The sequence below is a fragment of the Protopterus annectens genome, chromosome 7.part0, assembly GCF_019279795.1.
Source record: "Protopterus annectens isolate FY-2018-M chromosome 7.part0, PAN1.0, whole genome shotgun sequence".
NCBI classification, from domain to species: domain Eukaryota; kingdom Metazoa; phylum Chordata; order Ceratodontiformes; family Protopteridae; genus Protopterus; species Protopterus annectens.
This window is the reverse complement of record NC_056739.1, coordinates 228,388,374-228,403,676: the sequence shown is the minus strand read 5'-3', so window position 1 is coordinate 228,403,676 and position 15,303 is coordinate 228,388,374.

Below are 15,303 nucleotides of genomic sequence, written 5' to 3'. Positions count from 1 at the left end.
TATAATCAGCAGCAACTCATATAATTGTCCAAATAATTGTCAGAAAAGGGCATGACAAAACAAGTTAGGCATTGCTTTTGAACACTAACATTTCAGCCTTTCAAAAAATGAAGAACTGTAAGTCAGACATTTCAATCACCTGCCAGCTGCAGTGTTGAATAACTTCCACAGCCTAGGTCGTTATCAATAATCTTGACCCATGCACTGTCATAAATGGTTTTAATTATTTGTTTTTTTTCCCTTAAAGACTGTAATATACTACAATGCATGGTATGGAATAGTTATGAATGCTAATTGATTAAATTTAGGGATAGATTCATACGTTCATAGGTGTTTACTAGGTTAATGACCACAAGTGCCTTTTCAAGGCTACCCATGCATCCCAAATCTCTGACACATTTTGATACCCTTGATAAATGTAAGCATGGGCCTGGGAGATGAACCATTTACAGGTTACCTGTGTCCATTAGAGACATAGGTACCAAACCAGGGATGGATTTCCAGTTTCCCATCCAATTGTCCAAGTTGCACTTGAAATGGGTGGGGATAACTCTGCTTCACATGGATGGGGAGCCTGTTCCATAGATGGGGTAGTCTCTGTGATACATACCTATCTCTCCACCATGTTCTATTTAATCACAGGCTAGGTTTAAGTCTTTAGAACTGGTAATTCTGGTGCTGCTTGTTTTTTGGATATGTAGGAGGTCTATTAGAGTGAGGTATGGCAATGCCCTGTATGCTAGGCATAGATCTTCCCTCAAAAGCCTATACACGACAGAATACAGGGATAGAGCCTTGAGGCAGTCTGCATAGGACATTTTACTTACGGCCTGTATTCTTTTAGTGAGGAACCTCTGTGGACACTTCAGTTGTTGGATATGCCAGGTTAAGTACTTACCAAAGGCATACCAAAGGGGGCACTGTACTAAATGATAGGTCTGATGAATGCCAAATACTGTGGGACAATGACTTCTTTGGACATAAATGCCATACCTTTGTTTATAAGTTGGCAACATAGAATGATTTACTCACCACTGTAGACACATAATGATCAAAGGCTAGATTACTATCTATGTGTGTCCCTAAGTCCCTGACTACTAGGTCAACTCTAAGGGGTGTGTTGTCAATATGATAGTTACCAGGGATGGATGACTTCCTAAAGGATACTATTATGCATTTCTTGGCATTTACTTTTATTCCATGGCTCTAACACCAATTGCTTATCTGTGTCAGCCCTTTCTGGAGAGCATGTGTATCAGTGTGAGATTCAGTGACAGCTACTAATTTGCAGTCATCTGCAAATTTAGTCAGTCAGAGACCACTGACATTGGCCTTGACTTCTGAGAAGTAAATGCCAAAAATGAGCAGTCCAAGGACTGATGCTTGAGGGGCTCCACGTGTGACTGACTTTGTAGACATGGACACCCCAATTCTAACTACTTCCTGGGTCCTGTCTGTGAGCCAGTTGGCTATCCAGTGGGTGGCATACATGTTTTTTCCCATCCTTTTGAGTTTGTCAACAATGCCCAAGTAGGGTATTGTGCCAAATGTCTTGGCTAGCTGAAGGTGGGTCGCCTGTACAGTTTTGCCCTCATCAATTGCTTTGGTGACCTTCTCAAAGAAGTCCACCAGCTTGAGCAGGCATGATCTGCCCTTGACAAAACCAAACTGTATTGGGTCCAGTGTCTGAAGGTTTATTTCTATTGATCATCTCGATGATAATTATTTCCATGACTTTACATATAAGACTAGTGAGACTTATGGGTCTGTAGTTTTCAGGGCCTGTAGATGGCCCACCTTTGTGCAAAGTCATGACCGTTGCCTTTCTCCATTCATGAGGCAAGAAACCTGTTTGGAGGCTACAGTTAAATAGTAATTCCAGAGGCCCTGATAGGTTATGTTTCATGCTATTTAGAAGGCATCCTGGGATATTGCCTGGGCCCACTGATGCAGTGTTCTTGGTCTTAGATATATCATTAAGGACCTATTCCCTAGTGACAGTAGGGGGATTTATATTTGATGATATTTCCTGAAGGAAAGTTGAGGAGGAGAAAGAGTAAAGTTGGAGATGAGTTTATCAGCCAGGGGGGTTTCCTATGTCTTCTGGCTCAGTATTGGTGGCTCCATTTACAATGAGTTCTGCACACAACTGTGTATTCTCTTTGAGGCTGCAGACATAGCTAAAGAATGTTTTGTAGTTGTCCTTGGCCTGGGAGGCCAGACATATCAAATTTGGCTTTGGTAGATTTTATTTGTCCTGTGAGTTGTTTGTTTAGTTTGATGAGTGCTTTTATCCTGTTGGGTGCTGCACCTCCTAATATTTGCCATGATTTTCTTCCTCCTCTTATACAGCCTATTGATTTTGTGATTCCACCAGGGTGGCTTGTTTTCTGAGTTAGTTCTCTACTTCTTCCTGGTTGCTACAGCTGCCTCTATGCAGCTTTTAACATGCTTGCACAGGGTTTCTGTGAACAGCTCTGAATAGGCAGCAGTGTTATCAGGGTTTATGGGGGCTTCAAATGTTTCCAAGTTCTCACTTAATAGGAGGAGATTAGCCTTAGAATAGTTCCTGAATATTCCACATTTAGCTAGGGTTCCAGGTTTTATTTTTATGTCAAAAGAAACCATTTTGTGGTCTGACCTTTCCAGGAAAGGCATTACAGTAGAAGGTGTGCAGCACTCTCCCATTTTAGTGAGGACCTGGTCCAGTATGGTTGTACCTCTGGTTTGTGTAATGACTATGTCGTCCAGGGAGTTTGTGTTTACAAAATCCAGGAATCCCTGTGTATATACGTTTGGTGTCATATAGGATTCCCAGTTATTAGTGGGGTAATTAAAGTCACCAATGAATATGGTATTGGATTGGATGGTTAGTGTTTCTAATAAGTTTAAATATATGTATTGTTATGATACACTGTATTCAGATGCAGAAACCTTTGTGAATAAAACCTCAAGTCTCCAAAGCACACACACAGGCAAACTATATATATATATATATATATATATGGTTCTACCTGACATAATCGAAACCACACAACACCGACAACCACATCACCGACACCACATATTCGACAGTCCATAAACACGAAACCACACATAACCGACAACGAAATAACCGACGGTACACAAACACGAAACCCCATACAAAACAAAACACATCCCCATTCCACAAACCACACACAACACAAGCACACCAAAATCCTTACAAGCCCACACTAAACCTTACCCTAACCCTAAGGTCCGTCACTATCGCACACTTACCTACCCGCTCCCTAACCCTAACTCACTTAACCCGCCCCTATCGCTCCCTAACCCTAACTCACTTAACCCGCCCCTATCGCTCCCTAACCCTAACTCACTTAACCCACCCCTATCGCTCCCTAACCCTAACTCACTTAACCCACCCCTATCGCTCCCTAACCCTAACTCACTTAACCCACCCCTATCGCTCCCTAACCCTAACTCACTTAACCCACCCCTATCCCCACAGACCGTCAATCTCCACACTTACCTGCCTCGCACCCTAACGTCCGTCACTACCGCATACTCACACAGCCTTTCCCCATGTCGGCATCCTCGGCGTTGGTGTTGTCATCCGTCGTGTCGGTCTTCTGCATTGTCGATGTTCTGCAACCCGCGATTCGCGTCGGTCTTCTTCGCTTTCGATCTTCTGGAGCTCCGGATTCCGATGTCGGTCTTCTCAGCTGTCGACGAAGTCAGGTAGAACCATATATATATATATATATATATATGTACAATTCTATTAGAGATCTAAAACAAAAACTTTACCCAGAGGGACATGTTGAAGGCTATAACTGAGTCTGCTAGGCATGTGTCTAAGGCAGGAGAGAGATTGGTGTTGTGTAGTATTTTGCCATCACCGTACGGTGTAATGGAAGAAATTGAGCTGGATTATTCACCTACACCAAACAATTCAACTGCAAATAATCCTTCAAGTGGTATGTCTAATGTTCAGAAAACTGATTTAAATGCAGAACTATTCATTTCTAAAGTTACTGATAGAGTTAACCCTCTTTTGAACAGAAATCTATCAGTTGACAGTGGCAGTGAACCTGAAATTGATTTTTTAACACTTAGAACTGACTTGTTAATCCTTGAAAAGAGTATGTCTAAATTAGCCAGGCTGCAGTATGAGAAGTTTCATCTTCAAATCTGTGTATCTGAAGGTTTAATACCACGAGGACTCAGAATTTTAAAAATGCCTGCACAGACTGACCAAGATTCTGTATTAGTAAGTGAATGGCAGAAGTTGAATATAGCGACTGGTATGGGCTATATGAGACTTTTAATAAATGCTGCTGAGAGGAAAGAATTGTTAATAGTGGATGAGGTGAAGACCAACTACTTGCAGCTTTGCACTAGATATAATTGTGAAGTGTTCACCAGGCTGCTGTCAGAGACTATAGATAATGTGAATACATACAAACGCAAATTGATGCAAATCAAATTAAGAAAACTAAAGAGGGATCGCCAGGACTTTGCTGTTGGCAATATTTTCACTTGGCCATGTGATACTATGCTACCTGGCAATAGGCAGGCTGGGATGGATGAAGAACGACGGAGTGACATCATCGGAGCTTCTGTTGAAGCTGGAGTTGGCCTTCGAGCAGCGTTTGAGAATGGAACAACGTTGGGTACAGCTAGTGGGGCGAGTGAACATCCTGAAGCTAGTGTTCATTTGCCTGCAGCAAATTCGAGTGAATCCATGGGTGCAAGGAGGAAAATTGTGGTAACAACGGCGAAAGTACACCATGGAGCCAATGATGAAGTGCAATCTACACTCCAGAGGCAACACCCATTGCCACATTTGGAAGCGGTTACAGCAGCCACACAAGCCCTGGTTTTTCCGCTTCCTATGAGGGACAATTCACTGAACCGGAGAGCGCCTCAGGGGTCAGGTTTTCAACCCAGGGGCAGGAGTAACACACGCCACAAAAGAAAATTCGAAGAAGTGAAGGAGAATACGTACACGATAAAGAAAGCATTCCAGAATGTAAGACATTAATAACTAATCTTCCTAAACGTACTTTGACCAATTCTGAGATTAATGTGCTTTCTTAGGGTCTGTCCTTCATACCCACCAGTGATATGAATGTAACAGATTTGATTTTTGACATTAAGATGTTCACAAGGAATTTGATGCTTAAGTATATATTTCATCAGAATCAAGTAAGTAATAGTAATGATCTCAGTCATGTCTTTAATAGACCCAGTACATATGTCCCCAAACAGACAGCACTGATTAATGCTTTTGAACAAATAATGATAGATGATATATATAGAGTACATAATAGTAAAGTGAATAAGAATAAGTGGCATAATCTCAGTAGAAGTGAATCAGAAGCTTTACGTGATCTTGAAAATTATGCTGACTTGGTTATTAGACCTGCAGATAAGGGTGGGCGTATAGTTGTCCTAGACACTGAGTTTTATGACAGTTTGATGTATGAAATGTTAGGCAACACTGATTTTTACAAGAAAATTAATCATAGTGAAGTGAAAGGAATGGTAGAATCAGTTAATAATTATATTAAACATTTACATCATGCGCAGATGATTACTAAGGAGTTATGTGACTATTTCTTTAACATTAAATATACCATTCCGTATATAAAAAGGTTTGCCTAAGGTGCATAAAAACCCCAATAAACCACACATGAGGCCTATTGTCTCGAGTGGTGGATGGTGCACAGAAGCAATATCAATATATTTGGACAAGAAGCTTAGAACAATAGTGGATAGCTCTGAAGTTATTCTTAAGGATACAGAGCAGTTTTTGCATGATCTTTTTGTTTTTATGAAAAGGGATATAACTAGTTCTGGCATTGTCTTAGTGGCGCTAGATGTTGTGTCATTATTTACTGTAATTCCCAATACAGTGGGTTTGGAGTTATTATATGAATTAATGAATGATGTTAATATATATAAAACAGATGAAATAATGATATTAATTGAATTAATGAGAATTGTGCTTAATAATAATGTATTTCTATTTAAGAAACAGGTCTATCATCAAATGAATGGCGTAGCGATGGGTAGCTCGTGCTCTAATACCTATGCCAATGCAGTCATGTTAGCCTGGGAGAGAGAACACATATTAAATGGACCCTTTAGTGACATGATACCTTTCTACAGGAGATTTGTAGACAATCTTTTTATTCTGTGGAAGGGGAATGTGACAGAGTTGTTAGAGTTTGTTGATTATATTAATAATACAACAAGTTTTTTGAAATTCACCTTAAATTATTCTGAAGAGAGCGTGAGCTTTTTGGATGTATTAATAGAAAAAGATGAAAAAGGGGCTATTACCACCAGATTATATAGGAAGGAATGCCATGTAAACACCCTATTATCAAGGGAGAGCATACACCCTAAATATGTGTTCAGGAACGTTAACCAGAATCAATTTTTTAGGGCATCCAGATTGAGTGCGAGCTACAATGACTGTCAGGAACAGCTTGTTAAGACCTGTTATGAATTGGATGAGAGGGGTTATGAGAGAAGTATGATAGAGGAAGGTTTTATAAAAGCACAGCAAATGAGAGGTACAAGGGCTAGACCTTATTTCTCAGATAAATTTAATAGGGAAGCTAAGACAAGTGAGAATAAGCTCAAGGTCAATATTTCCTACTCTAGGGATGTGAGAAAATATACTGAGATAGTTAATAACCATTGGAAAATTCTGATGACTGACCCAGTAATTAGTGGAGTGGTAGGATGTAGACCACAATTTACCTTTAAGAATAAAAAGAATCTCAAAAGGAGATTATGTAACAGTCGAGACGAAGTGAATCTTGAGAACATGATTGGCACTAGACCATGTGGCAAGTGTAATCAATGTCAATATATCTGTAGTGATACCCACTTTGTACATCCAGATACAAATGCACTTTATGAGATCAGGGTTGGTGGGTCATGTGTGACCACCCATGTGGTTTATCTTGCTATCTGTGGCCTGTGTAACTGTTTTTATGTAGGGAAAACAGACCGCAGCCTCAGAGAAAGGGTTAGAGAACATATATACCACATAGGGAAGGGCTCAGAGAACAACGCTTTGTCTAAGCACGTTTTGAAAGTAGGCCAAAAGCATACATTTAGGTTTATGATTGTTGCAAAAACTTATGAGAATATGAGAAACAGTGATATTAGAGATAGAACCGAGGAAGCTGAAGCAAGATGGATAGCTATGCTGAGAGCCAACTTTGGTCATGGGCTGAATGACAGCATGCCCATTAAGCCTATCTTAAGAAAAAGGGGGCTACGTAGATAAATAGATGGTTATGGGTCTATGCTTTTAATGTATTATTTTTCATGTAATGTTTTTCATGAAATATTTATATTTATATGTTTTTAAGAATTTTATTAAAATTGATGTATTTTTTAGAAGTTCTACATTATGAATAAAAGATAGAAAGTTTTTTAGATATATACCATGCATTTTAAATTTATTGTATTTAATTAAATAGTCAGTTTTGTATTGTTGTGTCATACACACATAGCTTTAAGCAATGCTTTCTGATTCACAAGAGATAATACAGCTTTAATGGTAAATGGGCTATTAAGTCATGTGATGATTCTAGTTATATATATATAGGTGTGGTTTACCCTTGTTAGTATACACCTGAAGAAGCAATATGTGAAAGTGCTTGTGTGACAATAAAGAATACTTCTTATACTTTTATTTTACGATTGAAGACTGCTTTTTTACCTTGATTTGGACACTGGAGCCTTACCTCAGCATTTTTTCTGGGTTAGTGTTTCTAATAAGTTTAAATATATGGATTGCTATGATACACTGTATTCAGATGCAGAAACCTTTGTGAATAAAACCTCAAGTCTCCAAAGTATATATATATATATATATATATATATATATATATATATATATATATATACAATTCTATTAGAGATCTAAAACAAAAACTTTACCCAGAGGGACATGTTGAAGGTTATAACTGAGTTTGCTAGGCAAGTACCTAAGGCAGGAGAGAGACTGGTGTTGTGTAGTATTTTGCCATCACCCAGACTCCAAGACAAGATAACTGGCATTAATAACTGATTATGTACTTGGTGTCATTCTAGCTAGATGCGGTATGTGGCAACCTGGATGAGATGGCTGGCAAGTCTTCGGGTTTGCAGGAATGGCCTTCACCACTCGTAGCAAGGCTTTCAAATTGTGGCTAAAGCCTTTGCTATCTCCATAATACCTTTTTTAGGCAGACTCCATCTGATGGACACTTCATACTAGTAAATTTTAATTTGGAACATATACATATGGTGCCTCTCAGTTCTAAAAGACTTAACTAAAATGCCTAAACTTGAGGCTTTCCTGCAACTTGAACTCATTCATATGTGTGCAGTTATAGAAACATGGTTTCAGGGCAATGAACACACTAATTACCACTTCACAGTTAGCTAGAACACCCTATATGTATCCTTCTGAGCACAATAGCTATTTTAGCATTAGGTGAAATTCCCATTAAGCGCATGCCTTTCAATTGTACAGATTTTCGCAGAATGTCCAGATTTTAGCATTATATTTTTGGTCTATTTTTCATAAAATTGTGGCTTTCTGGAAATTAGTGGCAAATCATTAAAGACTGAAGTTAGAAAATAATGACAGACATTTGAGTTTCCGTTGTACCACTTTTTTTCATGGCTTTGTCCCGATATCTTACTCTAAGAGGTTGAGAGGTATGTTTAAGCTTAACACCTTTCTTTTGGGGGACTTCAACTCTCCATCAATAAAATACCTACACTGCCAATGGCTGGCATGCCCAGCACTTCTTTGACATTATAAATGCTAATTTTCTTTCGCAAATAATTAACCACCCTACAAGTGGTCACAATATCCTGGATCATGTCTTCATAAATATGGTCACTTCTTGTACAGATCCTTATGTATCATCATGTTCTGTTAAATCAGACTACAATTTAGTGATTATTTTCTGTAAAACTGGTGGTACTTCCCTCTGTAAATAGCTCCATGTTTAGGGATTTCCCAAAAGCAAACTTTCTTCACTTACTTGATGACTTAAGTAATCCTCCTCTGAAGGATCCTTTAGCCAAAGCTGCTACTCACATCTCTGACTTCTACATCCACCTACAGAGATGTATTGATAAGGCAGTCCTTATCTGCAAGGAATATAATTAGAAGTTCTAAAACAAATCCCTGTGGTGAAATACACATATAAGTAAATTATACAACAAGAGAAAGAAATGCTTAATGTTTATGAGATCTCATTCTACCTACCTTAAGAGCACACTTAAGCAAGTTAACAAAGAGCTTAAGGAAGCTATTAGAAAGCTTAAAGCTGAGTATGAACTTAAAATAGCAACTAAACCCCAAAATAACTGTGAATCTTTCTTTAACTATGTCAGGAAGTTAAGAACTAACACCCAACAGTGTTCGGAGCTAGCCCCCTAATACTACCCTACACAAAGGAAACAGCTAATATCCTATCAAGTAAATTTAGTTAAAATTTTACTCCACCCACAGTTATAGCTATCCCACAGGTTCCAAAATCTGAAGCACCCCCTTTATTTACTAAGGAATAAGTTCTGTCATCCCTTTCAAAATCTAAGAACACTTCTTCCATGGGAGCTGATAACATACCAGGTTGTCTGATAATCAGTGGCAAATATGGTCTTTCTGAACCTCCAGTTAAACTCTTTAATCTAAGCCTCTCCACTGCATACATCCCTGAAGCTTGGAAAACAGCTATTGTAATGCCATTACATAAGAGTTGTCAAACCACATACCCTTTTACCTACAGACCCATTAGTCTCACTAGCCTCATATGTAAACTAAGCATCATATTATTGCAGATGTCATAAATCAGGACATACTCACATCTCTTAACACTGGATCTTCATCAATTTGGCTTTATTAAAGGAAGGTCATGCCACATTAACCTCAATAATCTCTTTGAAAAATTAACTGAAGAACTGGATAGTGGTTATGCAGTGCATACAGGATATTTAGACCAGGCCAAGGCCTTTGACACTATTCCCCTTGTACCCATTATTGACAGACCTGAATATAAACCAATTTATTGTGCAATGGATAGCTAACTGGTTGTTTGACATGACCCATGTGGTTAGAGTGGCAGATGCCACTTCTGAAAACAAAACAATTACCAGTGCTGTACCACAGGCTTCAATTTTGGACCCTTTTCTATTTGCCATATATTTTTTCAGACCTTCAAGACAGCACTTCTGGCCAATGGTTAACTAAGTTTGAAGATGAATGTAAATTGGCTGTTTTTATTCAATCTTCTACTGATTCACACTTCCTCCAACATGGCTCACACGGTGCTAACAAATGGTACAAGGAAAATGGTCTCAAATTAAATGTAAAAATGTAGCATAGTTTATTTTAGTAAGCAAAATAGTTTCAGCTACTGTGTAGGAGATGCACCCCTCCAGTCAGACACTGTTCAAAGGGATCTGGGTACTCTTGTTGATAATTCCTTATCATTTAACCATGAAGTCTCCACAGAAGTTCAGAGACTCATTTATCTGGCCCAAAAGGCATCTCTGCTAGACACAAAAAAGTCTTAATTCCCCTTAATTCATATGTTATTAGATGCATTATTGAACATTAGGCATCTTTTCACATGTATTTATCTAAACATATCACACAACTAGACAGACGTCAAAGATGCATAACTAAAAAGATCAGTAGCCTCAAAAGTCTTATTTATGAGGAGGGACTGGCAGCCCTTTCTCTGTACTCAGTCTACAACAGACTCCTCTATGGTAATATATGTGCAGCCTTTCATGTCATGAAAGATCCAACTCTATTTGATCTCCTATGCCTTTGCAGTACTAATGGTACATCAAAAACCTGGTTAAAGAAGCTAAACCTTCATTAGCAGATAAAAAAGCCATGTTAGCATGATAGATTCATATCCCAATATACCCCTCACCTCTTTAAAAAACGTCTACTACACGTCAAGCAGAGTAGCACCCTTGCTACCTTCAAGGTAAACCTAGATAATTGGATGGGCAGCCTCAAATTCTCCCCCAATCTATCATGTATTGCTATCATGTCTTGCTCTTCTTGAGGCTAGAAGGACATTTTGAATAGGGTTTTTTGGCTAGGCTTGGAATGGTCTGCAGTACAATTGCCTAGTACTTACCTATGGACCTAATAACCTATGAGAATATGAGAGTTAGTGCACTTGCTTAATTAGATAAAGGAATGATTGAGAATGGTGAGGATGATGAAGTAAAAGGTGACCAGCAGACAGGATACAGGTGGCAATGGATAGGAGGGTGATGATAACAAGGATGACAGAGGTTGCTATAAGAGTATGAGAAAGTGAGGTGGCACAAAGTAAGGCAAAGACTGAAAAACATAAAGGTGCAGCTACAAAAAAGAGGATTTCAAGGAGACAGATGACAGGGTATGAGATGAGATGCAAACAGCAATGACAAGTTCTCATGGAGAGAAAGAGCCAGAGGTGGTCACACAAGAGCAAAAACCACAAGACGAGCAGGATGTAGGTGATTAGAAGGGATATTCATCCAGGTGGAAAAGTGACGGGATAAAACAGAATAGCAAAGGCGCCTAGAAGAAACAACATAATAGGGGATGGAAAGAGATTAGATGCAGTAAAAACCAGAAGTGCCAGGATCCATTGACATGAGTACTCAGGTAGAAGCCAAAAAAATAAACAATAGTCCACCACCTTACAAAGCTCTTTTATTTAGAAAACTAGTTGATAAAGTTCAACAGATTACCAGGAGTATATATTTTCACAGCATCTTCAGGTATGTTATTAAAATATCAAACTGTAAAAAACTCATTTTATAGGCTATCAAAAGTCATTATATGATCTCTAGTGAAAGACAGAAAAAGCTACTAATAATGTAACAGTTTAACTGTGTAAACATGTGTAATGACTTATATTTGTATGAGTATCTGTATGCATATGTATATCTGGTCATCTATCAAAAGATACAGATAGCTATAGACAGACAAAAATGTAGATGTAGCTAGAGATATAGTTACAGTTTACTTGGTTGAACACTGTAAAACTCATTGAAAAAGTGAACTGCAATGTCATTTTTGCAAGTGACTATTTGTGCTAATGGCAGATTTGTTGACTTCTGGGTTAGTCATCGAAGGTAGGTGACTTTGTGGTTGTTTTGGAACTTTATATGAGTTCACCCTGTGGTACAGTATTTGCTAAGTTGGTGATGGCATGTTGGGAAAGAAAGTTTATGATCAATAACGAGAGGTTTACTAAACATCTTACAGTATACACTCGTTATTTGGATAATATTTTTGTTTTATGGGAAGGATCTTAGGATATTTGTGAGCAGTTTATTCAATATTTGAATAGCTACAGGCTAACTTAAATTTATGTATGAAGTTGATGCTAATGTTACTAGTTATTTAAATGTATGTTTGCAGAAATATGTAAAGAATAGAAAAATAATGTCTAATATATATATATATATATATATATATATATATATATATATATATATATACAGAAAAGCTACCTACGCCAACTCATTTTTACATTATGAAAATGCACAATCCAATGCATCAGAAGAGAGCAGTGGTGAAAGGTCCATTGGTTCTTGCAGCCTGATTGGTCATTTTAGATTCAGATTTTGAAAATGAATTTGATAACCTCATTAATATGTTTTTATCTAGAGGTTATCCGAAGGAATTGCTTACCAAACTGACCACGGAAGTATTTTTCAAAAGGAGAAAAGGGTATTTTATACCTATTTAGGATGCAGTACTGAAGAGGATGGTTCTGTATTGCAATTAAATGGAAATTTGAGTAAAAGAAAATATTAATTTTGCAACCAGTTTCGTAACAACTTTTACTACTGATTTTGATAAAGTATGAGCAATTTTAATTAAGAATAGGGTATTTATTGACAAGGATAGATTTTTAAGAAATAAAATCAAAGAGCTTCCAAAAATGGTGACAAGAAAAGGGGTGAATCTGAAGAGTCTATATTAAAATCTTGAACGTTTACTTACCCGAACACTTAAACGCAGACACATATTCAGCGAACTGCAAATACACCGAATGCCCTAAACCACAAAATTCAAAAACTCGAAATGTCATAGTTGTCCCATCCCACCATCCGCTACATACTACTTACACAAACTAAATAAACCACATACATACACTAGCCAGAACTCTACTTCTAACCCTAAACTAAGCCCTACTTCTAACCCTACACTAAATCTTACATATACCACCATGCATGCACTTAACTTAACCTGCACCCTAACCCTAAGGTCCGTAACTATGGCACACTTACCTTAAAAAGCTATACCCAAACAAACTAATTAATCCACTTACATACACTTAATAAAACCCTACTTCTAACCCTACACTAAATCTAACATACATTACCATCTATGCACTTACCTTAACCTGTACCCTAACACTAAGGTCTGTAACTATTGCACACTTACCTTACAGAGCTATACCACAGAAGGGCCAACCATGACAATTTGATGTTTTGGATTTCATGCTTCAGGATGATCAATGTTTTCGCAGTTCGATGAAGACATGTTGGCATTTAGGTGTTCGGGTAAGTAAACGTTCATGTTTTTAATATAGATCCAATCTGAAAACTATGTTAAAAAGTGGTAACCTAACAATTTAAAAAAAGTGTCTGGGATGAAAAAATGTGGGATATATAATTTTTGCAACTTAGTTTCAGTAACTGAGCAATTTGAAATCAGGGAAGTTATTTATAGAATAAAAGATTCATTTAATTGTACTACAAACAGTGTGGTATATTTGGCAACTTGTAAACATTGTCTAGCATATTATATAGGTAAGACAGAGAGAAATCTAAAAGATAGGATATATGATCATCAGTAACTCATAAGAAAGGGCAATACCATGAATGCATTGGCCAAACACTTTTCTGATAATGAGGGTCACCACTTTCAGTATTTAGTAATTGAGCAGGTAATGGTCCATGGTCCCTCCAATTAGATAAAAAAGAAATAATGTGGCAAGTTCTATTGAATGCTTATGCCTGGCCAGGCATTAATGAATTTAGTTCTGTTAAAAGCATTTTAAAGCTTAAGTCCTTAGTAGATAGTGTTTAGAATGTTTGAGATGAATCAGGAAGTTCTAGGTAATTTACTTTGTGGTGTGTCATAAACGGTTATTAAATGAAGATTAGGGAACTTAAACCATCAACCAGATTTTTATAATTATATACTGACTTTTGATTTAAAAATAATATTTAGGTAACATTAGAATGTTATAAGGATGAATTTTACATTAAATATATTAAATATATTTGATTTTTATTGTAAATTTAAGATAATGTAATGTTCTTTTAATTATTTTGAAACTGACATAATTTCCAGTCATTTGTGTAGGATGGTGCGTTATTTAAAAGTTGCTGTTTTTCTTGAAACCTTATCTGATGAAGTTTGGCATTTCTCAAATGAAAGACTAATGCACTGTGTTTTTTATTGAGTTAAAGTGATTTGGTTTCATTAATAGTGCCGGTCGACGTTGGTTTTGTTGTTTTTTAAAAGCCTGAGTATGATTGAAACATTTTGAAAGAAGACTGTAATTACTTTAAAGTTGATATGAATTTGAAAGAGTTAGCATTACATCACCTACAAATAAAGTAAGTTTGAATTATAATTTTTTGAAATCTCTATGCCTTTCATATTTGAGTTAGACCAAGGAAAGATTGCAAGGACTTCAAAAGCTGTAGCAAATAAGATAGGCGCAAGAGGACAACCTTATTTTGCTCTGTTGATTATAGAGTACATTCAGATGTGAAGGGGTCTACTTTAATGAGTCTATATTACCATGTCAAAAGACATTTTTGCCGAACACATCTTAATCAAGACAGTAATATCGACTTGTCTAAAACCTGAATGGCGAGTTTTTTCCTAGGGGAAAAAATAGCTCGGCCATACAGAAAAAAGCACACTTTCAAACCCTACAATGTGGGGGGCCTTCAACCCCTACACCCTCGATGTGGGGGGCTGTGTCCCCCACACCACCCATAACTAAATATACCAACAACAAGATTGCACTACAGTGTGGAAAAAGGCAAATCCCCAATGATGGCTGAGTGATTTTTTTCCCCTTGGGGAAAAAATTCACTGACTCGGCCATTCGAGTTTTAGACAAGTCGATATGACTACGTCGATTAAGACATGTTCGGTGAACATGGCTTTTTACATGGTAATATAGACCCTAGTTTAACGTAAGCTTTATTATTTTTATAAATATTCCTTAGAAGTGAGCTGAAACAGTT